Below are 23,012 nucleotides of genomic sequence, written 5' to 3' on the forward strand. Positions count from 1 at the left end.
AAGAGCAGGAATTCTTACTAGCTTTATGGCTAAAAACCAAAAGACAACAACAACAAAAACCCTAAGAAAAATGTACACCCAAGCATTGGGGAAAAGCAAAGAAAATTGTGAAAGATTACATTTAAATATACATGAGCTTATAATGGGAAAAACACAAAACTGATACAGAAGAATACACCTTGAAAAAGTCAGAAGAAATAAAAAATAGTATATTCTAACCCTGAAATACAGCAGATTTTGGCATTATCAGATACATAATGTGAAATAGTAATATTTAACATGTTAAAACATTAAAATGGAAAAATTAACAAGCAAGAAAGGAATAAAAAATTACACAATTTGACCAAGGACATTTGAAAAAAATTATACAGAATTTTGGTAAATATGATATAAAACAATGGAGATTTGGTACTCAATGAAGGTGCCTCGTAGCAAATTTGAGGGCACCCAGGAAAGAATTTGAGAATTAGATCAATCTGAAGGAATATCTCAGAATGTATCACAGAGACAAATAGAAATTATGAAAAAAATTTAAGAAACACAAGAGAGTAATCAAGTCTAGTGCTTAATCAAAGATTGAGTAAAAGAAAAAAGAGGTGTAATTTCCACTTTGTGACAATTCTAGGCTTTTTCCTCTAATATACTCTAATATCTGAAGAAATAATGGTTGAGAACTTTTGAGAACGGATAAAAGACATGAATTCTTAGACACAAGAAGCTCAATCAGTCCTTTCCCAAATGATAGGTGATAGATAGGTAAATAGATAAAAAACTAGATACATTTGATGAAAATGTATCACCAAAACATATTTAAGAGTGACCAGAAAGAAAGGTAATAGGACAACAAGCCACTTACTGCTTCAAAGCAAAAACCAGAAATTATAATTACAATTTTCATTTAAAAACAGATGCGCAAACTTATTAAGGAATGTGTGATATTAGAAAATAAAATCCAACAATGTATTCAAATTAATGAATAATTACCAAGTTCAATTTATTCCAGGAATGCAGATTTGATCCATCATTTGAAAATGTACTCATCATATTAATAAACTAACTAAATATTATGTGTATATGATCATGTTTTTGTATCAAAAAACCCACATTTGGTACAATTCCATTTCTATACAATGTTATATTTGAATTTTAAGTGCGGGTCCAAAAGGTCTATATCATGTTTCATATCCCGCCAGTTTAGTCACCTATAGCAAGATACTCATTAAGAAGTGCTTACAGAGAACATTGTTTTGGATTTAATATGACCCAGATGTTACATATAACAAATTAGGAATTTTTGTCATTGTGCAATTGTGATAGATACAAAATAATGACTGAACACTGATGATAGGTCAAAAATAACCACTCAGGCCCAATGAACTTTTGTTGTTGTATTAGTAACCCCTATCTAGGGTCTGATACGATATTTCCTCACACAAGTCAATGAATTGTGAATAAGTTTTCTCATATTTCACATTTTTAAATACATGTTTAAGCAGATGATTGAAAAAACAATCATATCCTATTGAGGTTTTACTTTAATGTGCCAGAAGCAGTCTCACAATATTAAACACACAGCCATTAAGTTAGGTCCAGGTAAAAAGCACAAAACATATTTTTAAAGGGAAAATGTCACCCTTTGACACAAAAGCCAAATGTGTTTATACTCCCACTCTACTTGGATTTCACACATTATCAATGCCAATGGAATCACTGAAATTGAAGACTAAACCTGTGTTACATGAGAATAGCCTCTAGGCATCTTCCGTAGAAATAAAATTCATGAGAACAACTACGGTTCTTGAAAGGAAAAACTTATATGTTGATCATTTGTATTTTATTTAAAAACATTGCTACTTAAGTCAAAATGAAAATAAAAGAAAAATTAAATTCAACTAAATGCAACAAATTTTCTTTAGTGCTAAAGTATAATAAATGAAGAAGAAAGGCTTAAATGCATTTAAATTCCTTTCTCATGGTCCCAGTACAGCCTGTTTCATTATCTTCCACTACAGTTAAAAAGCAAGCTGCGAGCTCTTGCTTTCTCTGTTTTGTTTCTTTCTTTATTTTAAATATGGAAATCGGAAATAGGATGAGTAATTGAAATCCGTTAAGGTTTTATTTGTCAACATAACATTGTCTTTAATTCTTCACCCCTGTAGAAAGCACAGCAACCAAAATGAGTGACTGAAATTATTGCTGCTTTTTAGTCCCAGTGTCCAACTGCCTCAGGGTATAGACCAAAAGTGTGGACAGAGAGAGAGAGAGACTATATAATCCATTAACAAGGTGATTAGCACTAGAACCGTCTTACACATTAACAACATAGGTAATAGTCTATTTCGTGTTTTCTAAAAGGCACCTGAAACGACTCTCTACCTCAGTGCCACTTAATCAGGTGTTACCATAACTAAAATTCTGTGGTTTTAAACCTACTCTGTTGTTTTAATAAAATTGTTCTCCCTCTGACTCAAATGTATCCATTTCCTTCCTCCTTCAGGGCCACCATTCATCATCTTTCCTCTAGAAAATTCCATTCCTTACCCATTTGTTTTTCTATCCTTTCTCTTTCGCTTTATTTTCCCCATAAGAGTGATTTTTATGAAATATAAGTCAGGTCGTATCCTTACTTGTCTCAAACACTTCAGTGTTTTTGCCATGCACTTGCATAAAATCTAATCTTTATCTTAAAGTCCTAAACTTTACGTTATTAGAACCATGTCTGTCTACTGCCTCAACATACGTCCCTATTCCTCCTTATCACCAGGCACGGGTCACACTCCCCCCTCTTCCTAGAATGTGACACTCTCCACTATACGTCCTTTGTACTTGTAAAATCTCAGAGGCTGTGTTCTCCAGACCTTGCCCTTACTGCTTTCTAATTCCTAATCTCCAGTTTAAATATCACCTTCACTGAAACTTCATTCCCTTTCGACTCTAAATCAAGCGGTCCTTCTTTGTCATAATTCTTTGTCACCAAGCACTTTATTTTTTGAATGGTTATAATCACAGCATATGTGTTTATATATACATGTTTTTATTGTTTAAGTCTCATCATTGAACAGAAGCTTCTTGAGGGCACGGACTGTGTTTCTGTCTTCTGTGCCATCACATACCCATCATCTTGGACAGTGTCTACCACAGAGTGAACAACAAATACTTGTTGGATGAATGACCAAAAGAAGGACCGAGTAATGTCAATTACATATAATACAGAGTCCAAAATTTCAAAGGAAGAACATAATCTCATAATTTTATTTCTCTTGTTCATTTTATTTTTCATCCCTTTACTGAACAGACTCTTAAACTCTAGTCAAAGACATTAAGTAACTGTGATCCATACAAATGCAGTTTTCTATCAAAAAGTATTTTTTTTTTGAGTGGCAATAAAGTCATTCCCAAAGTAAAATTTCACTCTCTTATTTAGTCTTGTAGAAGACATTTTCAGTAGAGATGGTGAAAAGTAAGTCTATAAATCCTCAGTCTCCCTTGAGAAAAAGCTTTTAGAGAGAGTGGTTTATAAAGGCAAGACATGAAGACATTTGCAAGTAAACTCATATACTAACCCTCATTTTTCTATATTGAGCCATATATTCAACAGTCTTCAGAAAGTTGAAAGAAATATGAATGAGGGAAAATAAAACATAGAGAAGGAAAATATTTGGTTTATATATACTGCAGAATATGAGTACTTCTGATTACTTCTATTACTGAATTTACTGATTATCTCATGTATTTTTATAATTTTTGCTTAAATATTATTACTTTAAGAAGTTGTTTCAAAATGGGTAGTGAAATACTGAATCACTGAGACTTTGGTACAACACAGACCAGGATCTGAGTACCTATATTGTTCTTAGTGGCATGGACTTGGGTAAATCATGTCATTTGTAAAAAGTGGGTAAAAAATATCAAATTCAATGATTATTGTTAACTTATATTAAATAAGATATGCTAATAATACAATTCCTGGCACAGAAGGCATACTAAAATACTGTTGTGATAATGATTGTGATTGTTTTGATGCCGGTATAAGGAGATGAGAGCTCCACAACCATACACACTTTGTTCCTTCCTTCCTCCCTATTCCAACCCAAGAGCACAGAATCTGAGCTGTTAGCAAAACATTGCTGTGACATTAATTTAATCCATATTGTGTTTCTCAGAGTGCATCCTCTCCTGATCGTTGAAAAATATTCTCAAAGAATTGGGGGAAACGGGGGAAACAGAATGTTAGACATAATGTTTTTTAAAAAGCAGGAATTACAGTCATAAATAATAAAGAATGAAGAAGAAGACTAAAGAATGAGGAATATAAAGATCTTGGGGCTGAATTCTAAAAATATAAGTGGCGTTAACATAACACGTACGAAAAAAACAAAGACAACTGGATCATTTGTTTACATAACAAAAGTTTATTGAGCACCTTCTGTGTACCATGGACCGTGCTAAGCACCGGCAATGCAGACTTTTTCCACTTTTTTTAACCTATATTTTTTCAGCTTTACTGAGGTGTCATTGACTAATGAAGTTGTAATACATTTAAATTATGCAATGTGACGGTTTGATATATGTATATATAGTGAAAGGATTCCTGCCATTGATTTAAGTAACACATCCACCCCCTCACATATTTATGTTTTTTCTTTTTAGTGAGAACACTTAATTTTTACCATCTTAGCATTCAATGATACCATGCAGTACTGTCAAATGTAGTCACTGTGTTATACATTAGATCCTCAGACCTACTTATGCTTCAACCAGCCTCTCTCTATTTCACATTTTCATTATCCATGCATTATTAGTCAATGGACACATAGATGTTTCCATATCATGGCTATTGTGAATATTAAATATTGTATATTGTGAATATTGCTGCAATGAGTGTGGGAGTGCAGGTATCTCTTTAAGATAGTGACTTCTTTTGTTTTGGGTATCTGCCCAGAAGTGAGATTGCTGGATCATTTGTAGTTCTATTTTTAATTTCTTAAGGAATTTTCATACCGTTTTCCACAGGGGTTATACCAGCTACGTTCCCCCCAATTGTGTACAAGTGTTCCTTTGCCTCCACACACTCGTCAGAATTTATCTTTTGTTTTTTGATACTAAGCATCCTAACCCATGTGAAATGATATCTCATTATGGTTTTGACAGAGTGGTTTCATGCAAGAGATGAACCTTGTCAATCAGCCCAGCCCAAGCTCCCGCTTGCCTCTCGAACTTTATGGATTGTCCAAGCCACCATCCTTAATCTTAGTGACTCCCGGTAGCTGAGGGTATGCCAAGATCCATCAGTGTCCCAAAGGGGAGGATTGCAGTCAACACCTTCATGCAAGTGAATTAGAACCTGGACCCTTAGGCTGCAGCTGAGAAAGTATGAGGTTAGGGCCCTTCCAGGGAGAAACTGGGAAATAGATGTTTTTGCTTGTTCCATCTGTGCTGAGCCCAAGTGCATAGCAATGGGGGTGTACTGTCCTCATTTAAAAACTACTTCTTTGTTTGCTATGGTCCTGTGGGCCACATGGACACAAGCCCTGTTGGCTTTCAGAGCTAGGTATTTTGGGAGTCCCTTGGGTGGGAGCCTTAGAAGTTGGGGCACAAGGTAGGAGGTCCAAATCCTTTGCTCCTCAGAGAGAAGCTGGGAGTTGGGGGTTCTCGCCTGTTTGTGTGGCGCTGTGCTGGGGATGGGGTTTATGGTGAGACTGTCTCAGTCTTTCCTACTCTTTTCAAATTGTTTTTTTTTTTTTTCTCATTCGCCTGATGCATAGGAGTTACTCAACTAGTGTCTGGTTTTCTCTTAGAGAAAATTGCTCCATGAGTAGCTGTATATCCGGTGCATTTATGGGGGGCTTCAGGAGCTTCTTATGTTGCCATCGTGGTCCTTCTAATACCTGTTTCATTGTTTTATTTTTTATTTTTTTTAGAATTTTACTTTTTTGAAAGAAAGAGAGGGAGCACAAGTGGGGGCAGAGGCAGAGGGAGAGGGAGAAGCAGACTCTCCTCTGAGCAGGGAGCCCAATGAGGGGCTGGATCCCAGGACCCTGAGATCATGACCTGAGCTGAAGCCAGACACTTAATCGACTGAGCCAACCAGGCGCCCCCTAATACCTGTTTTAAAAACAAATCTAAACCTGCCTTCATGGAGGTTTATGAAGAAAGAAGACATGAAGAAAAATATCAATAAGATAATATCAATTAATCAAATAATAAATAATCAATACAAAACATAATTATTATTTGAGATAAATGCTGTTGAATAAAATAAATGTTTCTAAAAGACATATACAACATACAGAGACATGAGCTCATGCAATAGAAGGACCTGAACTGGCGGGATAATGTGTTGAAATAAAGGAGTCGTGTTTCATTACTGACAGATGGCATTCAAGTAAAGAACAGGAGCTAGTGAGCAAAAAACTGTTCATAGAAGTCCTCAAAGATCATGATAGACTAGATAGGCTGTCATAGTAGCGACAGAGAGAACAAATTTCCTCATTTCAACACTTGTAGACACTTAGAATGGCCAAGTCAGTGTAATAGACAAGAAAAAATTAGTAAGAAAAAGTTGGAGTAACTAGAATGTGACCATTCAATCTAACATAACGAGCAAATAATCAGACAGTAATCACTTAATTATTGTTAGAAAGACACCACTTCTACTGGGGCTCTTCTCCCACTCTGTCACTGAATAATTGTGTGACTTGAGGCATACAATTTAACCTCCATTGGTTTCGGTTTACCCACTTGAAAATCCTTACCAGTGAAACAACCAATTTATGACTAAAGTTAATTATCTCTTGCAGAATAAAGGAAATTGAAATATTTTAACATTTTATTTTTGAGTGACAGTTTCATCATTATTTGTTCTTTCCCTCCAGGGAGGAAATCAAGTAGTTTCAATCTGCAATCAACTCCAACTATGTGGAGTTAACAGAGTTTTCGTTCACTTCTAGATGGTACCTTGACTGGAAAAGAATCCTGGGGAAAAACCATCTCTACCCAGCTTGTTAGCAGCATATAGAGAAGCAAATACAACTGAATTGGGAACTGCCTAAGAGCTCTCTCACCTGAAATGAAGGTACAGAGCACAAAAGACCATACCTATACCTATAGAGTACAGTTAAATAGCAGAACAGTGTTTCTCTGCATCTGTTGCTTCAAATCCATTCCTCTACCTAAAGAGAGAGAGATTGAGAGTGTGTGCGTGTGTGTGTGTGTGTGTGTGTGTTTGTGTATGTGCACGTGTGCTAATGACAGGCGGGCCACATGGTTAAGGTGGAAGGGTTTTCCAGGATATTGTGTCATGGTCCACCTCATCCCCTGTGTTTCAGAGGAACATACTTTTCTCTGTCACTATAACAATTTCCTTTGACAACCTTAGAAACTAGAAAATGTAATAAATACTTGGATTCTGCCCAGTGCAGTTCCTATCCTGTTTATGTGCCCAAGGCAATGATATATCCTAGAAAGTCCTCTATATAAGCACCAGATCGGAAACAAAGAAATAAAAGCTGAGACAACATGTGTTAGAAATAGGAACAGTGTCTTTCACGCTGCCCTACTCAGAATGTTACTTCAGGTTTGGGGTTTTTAGAATATATTAAATACATATGGTTACTTCTGTTTACTACTGACACCCTTATGAAATGACATTTAAGTGGTACGTTTTAAGGAATAAACACACAAAAAAAAAGTAGAGGAGAGAATAGACAAAATTTTAGAAACTCAGAGTAAAGAAGTGGTACGGAAAAGGGGTATATTGACTTAGCAGAACAGAAAAAGCTGAAAGTTTTGTGTGCTGGACATTGCAATGTGCCATTTAGATCCTCCTTTTGGAATATTTTGGAAAGACATGTTGATCCAAATTCTGGGAGAGCCAAAGATAGACAACTCTCTGCTCTCACACTGCTTTGGGAATAGCCTCAGCTGAAGAAAGCTGTCTAGTCCAAGGACATGCCCCTCCTCCCAGAATATCTTGCATCCAGTGACTGACTGACATTGATATAAAGGCCTGGCCCCTTGACTCAATTCTGAAGGACAGTTCCAGCTTAAGTTGGAGACAAAGGGGGTCTCTCTCACTGTCTCTCGCTCTAAAAAAAAAAGATAGTGACCTGAAAAAGTAGATGGTAAATATAGAACTTAGGCTTGGATCCCTTGTCATCCAGTAGCAATGCAGGTGTTGAAACCTTCATAGGTAGGGAACTTGGATAATATTCCAGTTCAAGAAACCACATTAACAACTACAACATATCTGGCCAATGACAACGATGGGTAAATTGTGACTATAAAGCAATGGAGTTGGATACTTATTGATAAGTGCAAATGACGATTTTGAGGAAAAATGTAACTAATGACTGAGTGTAAACAGCAGGCGAAACAAAGGGTGAAAATCAGAATGTCTGCTTTTAGCTCTGAAGACATTCTCCCCTACTGCACCTGGCCGGCCGAGAAAGATGAAGGGTAGAGATAGCACTTAACGTTAGAAAAGATGGGAAGATAAAGATACAAGTAAGACGTGGAATCATAGATGGAGCAAGGTGTGTGCTGATGAAAAGGGGTAGAATCCATAGTATAGGCAGAAACAGATCTCAGGAGGAAAACAACTTTCACTGGAGACTCTCTTAGCAGGACAGAAGGATTAGTGTTATTGCAGCTAAGTTTGGTCAGAGATTAAAAGTTAAGGAGCGTTCACATTTGATGGATTCTAGTTTTTATTTTTTAATAAAGAATGGATTTATGTACTGTGTCAAATGTAGTATGGAGGACAGGTGGATGGATCATTTAAAAAAAGAAGTTGACTTAACATGTTCAACTTGGTAAATAAGATATAGAAGGATTTCTGGTAAGGACTGAGGATTGTGCCCACTTCATTGGTCTTCCCTATTACTGCAATGAGTGAAATGTCTATGCTCCTTTATAAAGCCAGGTCTTCTGCTGCACAGTAGCTCCTTGTCCTCTATCACCTACTCAAGGTTATTACTCCTGTAGTTCTATCCCATATCCCCACATCACCAATTTTCCGTGTTTACTGTAGAATTCCCATGATTTCACTAACACAGTATGTTAACTCTGTCACTGAAGGAAATCTCTCCCTTTACCTCAAATCCCCTTTTTGTGGTCACTCCTTTGCTATCCCTTATAGCAAAGTTTATATGTGGAATCTGAAAAAGTCAAACCATAGGACCAGAGAATTGAACAGTGGTTTCCAGGTCTATCTTGTAGCACATATTGCCACGATACTCTCATGTGCTATTTCCTAAAAATCAAAGTGCATTTCATTTTCCCCCATTTTTGATAAAAGTAGTATCCCTTATCAATGACCTAACACATGTAAATATGTGATTATTTTAAGATTATTCAAGACCAGATTAAATACTATTTTTAAAAGGCTGTTGGGGTGCCTGGGTGGCTCAGTCAGTTAAGCACTGCCTTGGGCTCAGGTCGATTCCAGGGTCCTGGGATTGAGCCCCATGTCAGGCTCTCTGCTCAGCTGGAAGTTCTGCCTGCCACTCTGCCTGTTTGTGCACGCACTCTCTCTCTCTGTGTGTCTGGTTTTCTCTCAGAGGAAATTGCTTTAAAATCTTTAAAGATTTTAAAATCTTTTAAAAAAAGTTTGTAAATCCTCTGATTATAGAAGATGAGTTGATTTTTGTAATTCTCTTTTATTCAAATTTTAAAAACGGCAATATTGTTCTGAGTGTGAATACCTCCCTTCCTCATGTCAACCATGAGAGTAATTTCACACTGCATTCATACATAAAATAGACTTGTTTAAAAGGAAATGAAACTAAGCAATGTTACCAGACTCAATCCCTGCATGCCACATCTCTGGCATGTGTTGCTTTTCTTGCAATGCCATCATTTTACTTGTAAGGCAGAGGTTAGAAAACACCTGATGATTGACTGAGCCTCCCAGAACAGATCCACTGTGTGATTACTTCCCCCATATAATGAGTGTCATGGGGAAAGTAAGATAAATTAATAGTTCTTTCATCTGAGGACATATTTCTTAGACCCAAAATGTTGTACGTGGGTCAGCAGGAATGGTTTTTATTTTGACAATAAGAGCAGTGTTTTATTGGACCAATTTTATTTAGTAATTGCTGAAGATTTTTCTTTGTTCAAAGTGTATCTGCTCTTAGGTGTCTACCATACAAAACAAACACCTTTATCTTCTCTTTGGCTATTTATTCATTCATTTATGTTCTCAACTTTTCGTGCCCCCACCCCTCAAAACCCCACCAATGGTTTTCATTTTACATTATTTTTCTCTCTCCCTTTCTTTCCCACTTATGTCCACCATTCACTTTCCTCCTCCAATCTGGGCAGATGGCACAAGAGCAAAGATGATTGTTTAACAAAATAGAAAATGTCAACAGTCACAAGCAAAAGATATATATTTACTTAATGTTGGGTAAATTATAACAACAGCAACAGCAGAAGATAACTAGGTAGAGCATCACTCTCAAATAGACAGATGAGCCACAGCAACTCAAAGCACACAGTTGTCAATTTTATCATCTGATAGCATTACAATTTCTCTTTGTGAAACTACTAACCTCTTGCCTTTGCTGGTCAGAGTCCAGCAAAATAATAATCTCTTTCCAGCATCTCTGTGATTTATGAAAACTTATGGGTGTGGGTAAAGAAGCTAGCTTAGACTTTTGCAGACTTAACACCATTTGTCCAAATGAGGTTCTAACCAAGATGTCCAGAATACTTGAAATAGAAAGATGATTTTCAGAATCCTGGCAGCATCTAAATGAGTGCTGCAAGGGCTTCCTGATGATGTTAAAATCTGTTGATTGCTATTTGTTGAAGTTTTGACTATTGATAATATTATAATGTATTGACAACCATTTCTGACAAAAATAACTCTAACCTTTAGCAGGAGAGATAAACTTCTAAAATATATTTTTTATTCAGTCTCTTGATGGTTCTTTAGACCCTACATTACCATTTGAAACCTCTAAATATTATTCTCTCAAGCTGCTAGAACAATTCATTCAAGAATTGAATGATTTTAACAAATATGTCAGGTACTCTGCTAGGAATTAAAAATAGAACAATAAAAGAATAAAACATTAATTTTTACGCAGGGCTTCATAATGTAGAGGAATATATCAACATTAAAGCCTGAAAAAATGCTTGCAACTTCAAGGTAGAGGAACTCACTGAGCCCCAATCAACACTAATGACAAGATATGCATGTCAACATCTGTTTATTTTGTTTCTAAATTTATGGAATTAAGAAAAATGTTTACAACCATGCAGGTAGTAACAAATAATTCATAGACAAAGAAAAATTAAAAACTGGATTGGTTATCTGATGACTCATCCACTGTAACAAATGCTAGAACACATTTCAAGTGGGCAATATTTATTATAAAAATTAAATTTTAAATTGAGCTACTATTCATGTGCAAGGACATTCTTAGACATAACCAATAATGCAGAAATTTCCCATATTTTCTCATAAATAAAAACCTGTCAATTAAATATCTCACAGAAAACAGAAATTAATAAAAATCATGATCTAAACAATGAAAATGTGGAGCATCTGGGTGGCTCAGTCTGTTAAGCGTCTGCCTTCCGCTCAGGTCATGATCCCAGGGTCCTGGGATTGAGCCCCACATTGGGCTCCTTGCTCAGCGGAGAGTCTGCTTCTCCCTCCCTCTCTGCCTGCTGCTCTCCCTGCTTGTGCTCTTTCTCTGCCAAATAAATAAATACAAATCTTAAAAAATAATAAAAAAACAATGAAAATGTGAAATTCTTAAAAACTGAAATCAGTAAAAGTGATCTAAAGTCTACTAGGTATATTTTTAAAAAATTATAAAGCTCAATTCATATATTATTATACATTGTGGAGGACTTATATAAAAATTAATTAAAAATAAATTATACAAAAAAGAAATTAATAATAATATTGAGCTGTGTCACAACTATCTCATAGGCTTATTTGTAAGGATTAAATTTTTAATATTTGCAAAGTGCAAAGAGCTATAAATGGTATATAGTCAACAATAAAGTAAACCATGATGATTAAATAATGATGATGAGATGATATTATTATTCTTTAATAGCCCAGATTATCTCAATTATTCCAGTGTATAAAATGAAGGTATAGGGGAGCAAAATTTGCCACTCCAAAATATCTCTTTGGCATTGGAGTATTTTAGGCCAATTATTTTTTAAAAACAGAAGGCTCAGGAAGAACCCTTGACCTTGCTCCAAGCTACCTGAAAGAATTTATATAGAGAACCTGCTCCGGGAAGAGAACTAGCATATAGATAACTACTATTATAATATGAATTAGGTGTGGTAAACAGGGAGGAACCTAGCAAAGGCTGTTTGTTAAAATTTCTATGTTGCATTGTTTCTGAGGGGCCCTGCAAACTTTGTTTACCAAACATTTACTCTTTTTCATTTTCCTGTGAATTGTCTTCCTCCACTCTGAAGTCCCAAACCCTTGACCCCTTCTCTTTAGCTCTGGATAGCATATGAACCTCAACTGCCTGATGGCCTGGGGGCCTCAGAATCTTATGGAACCTCCATTTGTACATAATCAAATTTGATTTCCTCTTGTTAATCTCTTTCATGTCAATTTAATTATTAGACCAGCCAAAAGAATCTTGAAGGGTAAAGAAAAATGTTTTTCCCCAACAAAAGGAAGGTAGAGTATTTTATAATCTTTTAGAAAATATATAGTGCCCAATCTCATTTGGGCCTTAATATAACCCAATTAACCTTTTTCCTATCCCTAGACAACTCTCTTTCTGAATTTCTAATGGGCTAATTTTAGATACTTAGCCTTAAGCCAACAATCAACACTTCCTTTACTAGGTCACTATCACTCTATTTTCCCCTTTTCTTCCTTTCACAGTGAAAGTTCTTGAAAGAACCATTTGGGAACAATGTTAGGAAGGACCAATAAATGTCATACTTTACATCCGAGAGTCCAGAAAAAATTAAAATAAGACTGAGCAGACTGAGAACCAAAACATCACTTGCATTTTTGACCACTACTTTTTGCCTCTGTACCCTACTGCCTTGCTATTGTTAATAAACATTCCTTCTGTGTATTTTCATTTTATTAATGAGTCATAATATTTAAAATAAATAAATGATAAGTGTCCTGCTATTTTGAAAATCCATTTAGTGGTTTGCATAATTATGCTATCTTCTCATAATTACTCCCATAGATTTTCTGAGACATAGAGAATAAATTTAATCTACTGAAAATGTTCTTTCCCTCTCCACTTGAAACCAAATACATGCATATGGCAGAGTTACTTTTACTCCCTGCAAAGATGCTAATGAACATTTCTGGACTCAAAGAATAACACAATCTCCAACCAAGAATATATTTAAACATTATGGAAGCTTAAAAGAAAAAAACAACAATATTTGGCTTATACAAACCAAAGCTTTTTACACAATTAAAAGGAATGCTTTCATATTTAACAACTTGCATAAAGTCTTAGAAGTAAAAAATTGATTTTTTTTTTAGTATTGCTTAAGAAAGTCATAAACATAGCAACTTCCAATTTGGGGCTTGCTTATTAACAATCATCCTAATAGGATTCCTGAGAGATTTATATTCAAGTAACTTAAATAGAAATCACAAATATGTAATTAGCTCGATAATGTCTGGAATTACAGTTTTGGTGTGCACTTTGAACCTTGTGCAATTTGTGCTTATGTGGGGTTTTTGCTTCTCACTAAAACCCACATATAATTCTTGAAACATTATTAGCAGCCTCTGATTGGCCACACATAATAAAAAAAAGTCACAGGAAGACGAAAGAGAAAGGATTCATTGGCCAAACTACCAAAAAGCCAGGCCACCTTAGCTGACATGCTAACTAGATATGATAAAGAACTATACTGATCCTTTTGCACTGACCTCTCAATGCACTAAACACTAGAATATGTCACGTGGGCAATATTGTGACATTCTGTGTCAAAGACTAGAATTTCTTGTGAGTGAGAGGACAGGAGGAAAAATGATGAAGTAGGTGGAACTAATGGCAAATAGAGGTACTATACCCTCACAGAAAAATTGCATAATATAAAATTGTCCAGAAAAACAATTTGTCCTCTTTTGCAACACTTCTTCCATTCTATTAGCCCTTAGGCTCATTCTGTTGTCAGAGCAAAGATTTCTCAGTTTATACTGTTATCCAAGGCTTTATCAATGTAATTAAGCCTGTATTAATAATATCACCTTTTTTCTCAAAACTTTCTCCCCAGTGTAAATACCTATAACCAAGAAGTTCATGGCTTGTGTTCAGAGATTTCTTTCATCCCTTGCCTCTTCCTTCCACTGATGGTCAACAAACATATTTTCTCTCCTTTAATAACCAGCTAATGATGAGTTGGATCTAAGATTCAAGAAAGAATAATGAGTGTGGAAAGAAAGTGTGGCCAAGGGGTATATGGGAAATAACTCAGTGAGTAAAAGTTCAGGAAGTTTTGTTTCCAAGGGTAACTCCAGATGGGAAGGACTTCTTGAAGAGTAGAGAGAAGATAGAAACAAGAGAAGAATAAGGGCAGATTTATTCCAAAGGCTGTTTTTTTTCTCTCTCTAATTATTTTCAATCTTTTTGCAAATGCAACTGTCTGGAACAGTTGGTTTACCACCCCTGAATTTTGCTTCAACTAAACCTCATAAAAAGGGTGTGGAGATGGGTGTCCCAAGTAGTCATTTTATAGTGTGCTGAAATTATACGAGTTACTAAAGAAAATAAAGTGAAATAAAAAAACAGAAACCGTATTTTAGGAAGCTGAAAAGCAACAAAGAAACCAACACTGTATAAGAAGACCAGAAACCCTAAGCAAAAATTTCCTACAAACCGCAAACAAAAGGAAATCAGAGCTTCAATTGACGTTACATGCTGCAAAAAGGATGTGAACCCCCAAATCAAAGACCTGTCCCCAAAAATAGATATTTCCATATGAAATTAAAAGAAAAATCATTTGTTTCAACTACATTCTTTTATATATGACACCATAGGAGATTTACAAACCAAATACAATAAATATATAATATATAACATATAGCATATTCAAAGTAGCACTTCAAACAATTCTAACAAGTAAAATAAACAATTTGGACAAATAAAATTCACTAGGTAAAATCTTTAAAAATAGGTCTTAAATTCTAGACCTGGTTTTAAATCTAACCTAACAGAAGCTTTGAGTCATATTTAGAATTTGCTTAAATAAAGAACTGTTAAACATAGACCACAGTATTCTCTGTTGTGCTATTCTATAGAAAACTCTGGATGATTAATCCCTTCACCAGTTTAAGATAATGTCTACATGAGCAAATCTTATTAGAAAACATATTACTTAAATGTGCTTATCTATATAAAATAATTGGGATGATGCAATTTACAAGTTTAAAGATTTAAAGCTAATTTTCAGCAGGTGTGTTAGACTTACATTAATTCGTGTAAGCCACAGAATAAATAAAACCAAACAAGATTCCTATGAAACTTAAGTTATTAATTTTAATGCCCCCTTTAATTTACACCAAAATTAAACATTCTAAATGGCTTTAAAAACTGATATCTGAACATTAGTATATTTACCTAGTAGCGATCTTAAAAATAATAACAATGTCTTACCCTCAGAGAATGTTACTGTGTTCTAGGCATTGTTCTCACAAATTTAATCCAAACAGCTACCCCAGAAAGCAGGTATTACTGCTATCCCCCTTTCCGAGGCAAAGAAGCTGAGGTTCTGAGAAGTTAAGTGATCTGCCTAAAACAAACAAACAAAAAACACAGGTGGGATTCAAATACATGCCAAGGTGCCACAAAGACTGATCCCTTAACCATCTCGTTGCATGAATGGACTCCTCAATGATATTCAATGAAGATTAAAGATTAAGTGAATTGTAGAGGACCATCCATCCTTTCTAGAGATACTGAATTTTTCTCTTAATACTTAGTTTGGGACTGGATCCGACATATTTAATACTCATCATTATTTTGCACATTCTTTGTACCTAAATGACTACTTCTAAATTGCCTGACAATCTTATGCCTACACCCTGTACACACTCTGCCTCTGTTTCTGTTTCTCCCTCCTTCTCTCTTTTTTAAAAACCACTGATGGACTCAGATGTATCTAGTGAAGAACATTTTATGGCATATGTAGCATATGCATTGATATTAATTATGATTTGGTTATGTACAAAGGACCTCAGATAGAACAGCCAAGGGAAGACATTTAATAGAATTACATAGAGAGGTTGAATTATTGTTTCTGCCCAATGGGAATATGCTTTTAGTTGAGACTCCAATAAAAAAAGCTCTCCTCCCTTCAAAACTTCTCATCAAAAATTACTCCTGTATTATGATAACATAAAGACCACATCCTTAGAAAAAGAACATTGTCCTTAGAGAAAGAACATTGGTTCAAGACAAAGCAGAAAAAGAAAGAAATCAAGTGAGCTCTAAACGTAAATAAGAAAAAAAAAGAACAATAAAAACAAGCAAAATCTTCTTTCTCTGCAGTAATTAGATATGTGTAGTGCAGCCAGCACGTTGCCAAACAATATATACAAGGGAGTCAAGGGAGTCACAGAAGAAAATGCACAAATGGACTTTAAGAATATTAGAAGTTGCTCAATCTCAGAGGTATTCAAGGAAAGACTGATTAAAACACAGATCACTGTTAGATCAAGAATACCAATTAGAATGTTTAGCCTCCTCTTCTCTTGCCCAATTAGCTCCCTTTCCTCAAGGAATAATTATCCTGTTGATTCATCTTGGTCTTTCTTTTTGTGCTGTTGTTCCCCTTCAAAAGTCTAGAGGTCTTTGCGTATCAATCATGTTTATGAATGGAGCCCCTGGTTGCTATATAGAGGTGACTTGGGACAGTTTTGCTTCATTATATAAGCCTGTTTCCTCTTTCTTCAGTAGCCCACCTTCCTGAATTGGAAGGCTGCACTGAAGGACACAGAAGGTGAACTTTGTGTACATGCAAAAGGGACAGCTTAACTATAAAGCACAAGGGCAGGCCTTGAATTGGGCTTCTTGGAAAAAGAGTACAGGAAGTCACACGCAGATAGCTCACTGGAGAATGCTCTTTGTAGATACAGCTGGAAGAAAGTGAGCATGGCCACACTGAGCAGGTACAGGAGCTGACTTGACAATGCAGTGGAAGATGAGACTTCAGCCCATCCTACCAGGAGCTATTGAGCTAGGATGGCCCTTCAGAGTTGTCCCAAATTGAGGCACACACACACTCCTGGTGCAGGAGGTTTTTCCTATGTACAGCAAAAAGACTATGGCTTTTATATTTTGCCTTGGCTAAGCAGTGAATCATCATTGTTCAATAAATCCATGAATCAAATGTACTCAGCAACTGCCTCCCAATTCATAGTCCTTATAATTAACCCTTTCCATCATACTTCTCAAGCACCAGAGATACTGAGCAGCAGGTGGTGATTTGTTTCCACCAAATACACATCCCATTTTACCACTGGTGAATATTTTGACAACAAGCTAGAGCTACCCATAATCTATTTTCCACCAATAATTGCCAGACAGCTGATAAAAGCCTTAGTGCTAAAATTTTATTTAATATCTATTTCCTACACCAATCCTGAGGCCAAATATACTCGCTTGGGCTCCATGGTGATAGATCCTGAGGTATGGAGTTGCATGGAGTATTGGGGAGTGGTGTCAAGAGAGAGACTATAAAAAGTGAGAAGGAAGGATTGGATCCATAAAAGAGCCGACCCTCAGTGTGGTTGTAAATGAGTCTTTAGTTGATTCTAGTTAAAGCAAGATGACTGAGACATTCTACTTCTGTATCAACCAGTTATTATCCTTCTGCCATCTTCTCCCAGGGGTTAAAACTTTGGGTGGTGCATTTCTCTGCTCCTGAGAGCAGTTGCCTAAGAAAAATACAGCAGTGACCTTTCAGCAACCAATATTCCTTAGTTGCTCAGGGAAAGGTACCTTGGCCCTCAGGAGGGAACCTAGGGGGAAATACAAAACTACATATACGCAAGCGAAAATTTGATGAGTTTCGACATATGACTAGCTCATGGAAATGACCACAACAATCAAGATAATTAAGATTATCAATCAACCTCAATAGTTTCACATGCCCCTTTGCAATTGCATCTCCTGCCCCTACCCTGGGCCAGGCAGTCATTGATAGAATTTCTGATACCATGGATTAGTTTCTATAATTTTATATAAACAGAATCATATATTGGGGTGCTTGGGCGGCTCAGTCCGTTAAGCGTCTGACTCTTGATTCTGCCTCAGGTCATGGTCTCTGGGTTGTGAGATTGAGCCCCACGTTGGGCTCTGCACTGAGCATGGAGCCTGCTTAAGATTCTCTCTCTCTCCCTCCCCGCTCCCCCTCCCCAGTCTGCTTGTGCAAGCTCTCACACTCTTTCTAATATTTAGTAAATATTAGTAAATAAAAGTATTTAATTTTGATGAAGTCCAATATATTACCTTTTAAAATAATTTGCATCATGTTTAAGAAATCTTTGCCAAACCCAAATCCCTATATCCTTCTGGTTTTGTCTATAAGTTTTATAGTTTTTAGCCATTATTTTTAGGACAGCAATCCATTTTGGGTTAATTTTTATAGAAACCTTGAAGTATGGGTTGAGGTTAACATTTTAACACATGGCTATAAAATGGGTTCTAGAAGGGAGGGGGCTGGGGGGGGATGGTTTAGCCTGGTGATGGGTATTAAAGAGGGCACGTATTGAATGGCGCATTGGGTGTTATACTCAAACAATAATCATGGAACACTACATCAAAAACTAATGATGTAATGTGTGGTGATTAACATAACATAATAAAATAAAATAAAAAATTGTTTCAGCATCATTTGCTGAAAAAAATTTCCTTTCCCTCCATCGAATTGTCCTGGGATCTTTCCTGTGTCTTTGCATGCATGGGCGCCATACATTGAATTTTAACTCCTGAGTGATAGACATTTTTATATGACTATAAATATTTTTTAGCTTTGTTCTAAAATTCAGTCAAGTGACTTGAAATTTGATCCTTCAAGTCTTATTTATAACATTGTTAGATGGGACCAGAGAAGCCTTTAGCCTGGGGCTAATATTTCCCACTGAGGCAAGAACCTTCCACTCAGGGGGTGCCTGGGTGGCTCAGTTGGTTAAGCGACTGCCTTCGGCTCAGGTCATGATCCTGGAGTCCCGGGATCGAGTCCCGCATCGGGCTCCCTGCTCAGCAGGGAGTCTGCTTCTCCCTCTAACCCTCTTCCCTCTTGTGCTCTCTATCTCTCATCCTCTCTCTCTCAAATAAATAAATAAAATCTTTAAAAAAAAAAAAAAGAACCTTCCACTCAGAAACCCACAGAGTATGTTTTCCCTATCAGGTAGGAAAACAAACTCGTTCTGGCCCTCCATGAGACCAAGAATTGACCCTTTTGCGCCTTTTAGGTGTTTCCTTCTCTGGTCTCAGGTAATTTCCTCATGCACACATGCTAATCCATACTCAGCAAAGAACTGAGGAAAACCCTGGACAGATCTAGAGATTCTCGCTCTCTCACTGGGCTCCACCTTGGTTTGCCTTCCTGCTCTGTAGGCAGTAAACAGACAATCACAGGGTTTGCCTCCTCTGCGTTTCCTCTCTCAGTGATCCTATGCTGCGTGATGCCCATTTTCTGAAAAACTTGTCAAATATTTGGGGATTTTTTTTTTCAAATAGGAGGGTAACTCTGCCTCCTTTGGCTCCATCTCCATCAGAATAAGAAAATGACTATAGTCCAACATATTTTAAAGGATATCTTGTCACCACAAGTCAAGTGGTTCATTTTCTTTAGTGTGATGATTCTCAAAATATAGTGGGAAGCAGAAAAATCGCTTGAGAAACTTGCTCAAAATACATATTCTAATATCCTGCCCCAGAAATTCAATTGACTAGATCTGGAATGGAATAAGTTATCTGAATTTTTAGCAAGTCTGATACTGAATTTTCAAGAACTCTGATACGAGGGGTTAACAGGTTATAATTTGAGAAACTTGCTTCTGTGATTATTCTGTCCAGGTTAATGTGGGCAAAAATGACTCGGCTGCATGCTTGAGGTAGGGAGGGTAGAGACTGGCAGTATTTGTGTTGTTAACCCTTTGATTAATTATCATTAATATATAACCCTTTCCCCCTCCAACCCTGAGTACCTTCTTATCCAGAGTTTGGAGTCTCTCCATAGCTGAGCTGAGTGAAAAGACCTTTCAAGTGATTTAGCCATTCTCTGTGTTTGTTCCATGTTGCTGTCTCAGCTTTAGACTGTCATTATGATCAAATCTTCTATCTTTCAGAAATTTTTCAAAATATCTAGGTGTTAATGACCTTTGTCTCATTCTCAGATTGCTATGAATCCATTTCTTTATAAATATTTCATTGTCATTTCAATTTATTGGGGAATAAAGTAAGGGTAGATTCAATTCACTATCTTCAACTTGAAGACATGATTTTTAAATAGCCTTGGAAGTAATCTCTTAAATGGAGTGTTTCTTATTATCTGAGTGAGGAATTTCTATAAATTTCTACTAAGACAATACTTGTATAGTCTTAATAATAATGTTTGCATTTTTTATAATAATTAAATCACTTTCCAACAATTTTTATTTATCATTTAAATAACATGCCTTTTACAAGGATCAGCATTTTTTGGTACATTTTACTAACTGAAAGCCATACACTGGCAAGAATAAAATTCCAAGCTTTTTGATTTTTAAGATAATTAAGACTTACTTTCATGCTTTTGTTTTTTGTGTATGTTGTTAAAATCATCTTAATTATAGGAACATTTACTGCTGCTAAAGTCCATATTGCTGCAAAAATTTGAGGATGAATAAAATTAAATAAGTCTATTGGGTATTTTGATTCATCTAATTTATATTAATAGCTTAACTTGTTGACCTACGGTGATTACTAGTTGCTGAGCATTGGTGTAAGTGATTCCTATAAATCAGCTCTTAGTCTTCACAAGAACTCCATGAAGTACACATTATTACTCCGGATTTTATTAATGGAGAAACTGTGGTACAGAACAATTCAAGTCACACAGTCAGAAATTGTAAAAGCTCAGACCCAAAATCTTGGAATTTTGCTCAAAAATCTGTGCCTTTAGCTACTATCCTCCTCTGCCACTTATAGTAAAGAATTCTCTGTATTTAATCTAAAGAATTATTTTTTAGTTGATCAGTTCAATATTATAAATACTGTCAAGAGGACATTTTAAGCAGTCTGCTTTACAAAAACAAAATTTCACAAAACTTTTGATTATTCTCTTTAGTGACATTAACTGACTCTGATTTTTACAGCCACCATTACTTCCAATCATCTTCTTATCACTGGGGAGTTAAGTATTAGGTTTGCATATTAATCTCTCTTACCAGTCAAGAGGCATTCTATTAGAATTTTAAATTGACTTAGCAATAAAAACAAAGCCTAGAAGTCTACCTAGGAAATTACTATTTCAATATATCGTGGTTAAAAAAAAAGTGATCACAAGGACACCTGGGTGGCTCAGTTTGTTAAGCGTCTGCCTTGGCCTCCCTGCTCAGCGGGAAGCCTGCTTCTCCCTCTCCCACTCCCCCGGCTTGTGTTCCTTCTCTCGCTGTCTCTCTCTCTGTCAAATAAATAAATCAAATCTTAAAAAAGTAAATAAATAATAAAAAAATTTAAAAAGTGGTCTTGTGTGTATTTAAGTTTGATTGTTTACCTTACCCTTTGATTTTGATTCCACCTCCCCTTTTTAACCAGCTTTTACTTCATCATCGCTATGTGCCCAAAGGAGTAGTTAACAGGTGACATCACAAGGACTAACTTTAAAGAACCATTTAAATTTTAATGGAGACTTTAACCAAAAGATCGGTTAAGGACGCATCTGGTCTTGGATAGCTTTGCAGAATTGGCTCAAGAAAGTATTCATGGAGCCTCTAGTTAATGAATAAAATGAGTAACATACTGCAGCACACTGACTCTGGAGAGGAGATTAAAAAAGAGCCATATTGCTCTTTTACCAGGGACCCGCCAATGTGCACTGTGTTAGCGCCAAAACCATGAAGAGGGTGGCACAAGTCATCACTGAGAAATACTACACACACCGGGACAGCGATTTCCATACCCCCAAGGACGAGTGCACGGGGATTGCCATTATTCCCAACAAAAAGCTCCACAATGAAGTAGCAGGCTGTGTGACACATCTGACCAAGCAAATTCACAGAGGCCCGGTTGAGAGGGACCCCCATCAAACTGCAGGAGAAGGAGAGAGAAGGGAGAGACAATTGTGTTCCTGAGGTCTCAGTTCTGGATCAGATCTTTGAAGTAGATCGTGACACTAAGAAGATATTGAAGGTCTTGGACTTTGGCAGTTTGTCCAACCTGCAGGTCATTCAGCCCACAGTTGGGGTGAATTTCAAAACACTACATGGAGCCGTTTGAATCTTTCTGCTGTGCTGTAATATCTTCAATAAACCTTGGACAACAACAAAAAGAGCCATATTTTAGAAGAAAAGCTATTAGTATGATTACTATATCCAGCTTTAACTAGAGAAAACAACCTTTATAAGTCACTAATATGGTAAAATAAACAGTAGCTGGAGATAAGCAAATGTTTGAGGAGAAAAAAAAAATGTGAGGAATGGAAACTTCCCTTATATTCCTTTTGTACCTCAGACATGCTCTAGAGGCCTAAAGCTGGCCCATTTCAAGAAGAATATCATTCAATAAAGCAGAAATACGTAGAAGAAAACCCAGGAAAATATTCTTACACTGGATTAGGAGGAAGTTTTCCAAAATCCCAAAATATCAGAAGATTTCCTATGGTCAGCATACTGCTATATCCCTTTCCCGAGAGTTTCTTGCGCACTTTTATTTACGTAATGGCAGCACCTAGAATCATCAGCAGGTGCCCAGTATGTGATAGGAATTCAAAAACAATTGTGGAATAAATAAATTTATATTACTGATTTGAAATTAGTATGGTATAAAATA

At 36.2% G+C, this 23,012-nt stretch overlaps 1 pseudogene; it reads left to right on the forward strand.

Moving 5' to 3' along the window:
* The window catches only part of LOC113927836, a 46,678-nt pseudogene extending 24,218 nt beyond the window's left edge, over positions 1–22,460 (forward strand).
* Positions 22,461–23,012: the final 552 nt, after the last annotated feature.

This window comes from Zalophus californianus, chromosome 7 (genome assembly GCF_009762305.2).
Source record: "Zalophus californianus isolate mZalCal1 chromosome 7, mZalCal1.pri.v2, whole genome shotgun sequence".
NCBI lineage: Eukaryota > Metazoa > Chordata > Mammalia > Carnivora > Otariidae > Zalophus > Zalophus californianus.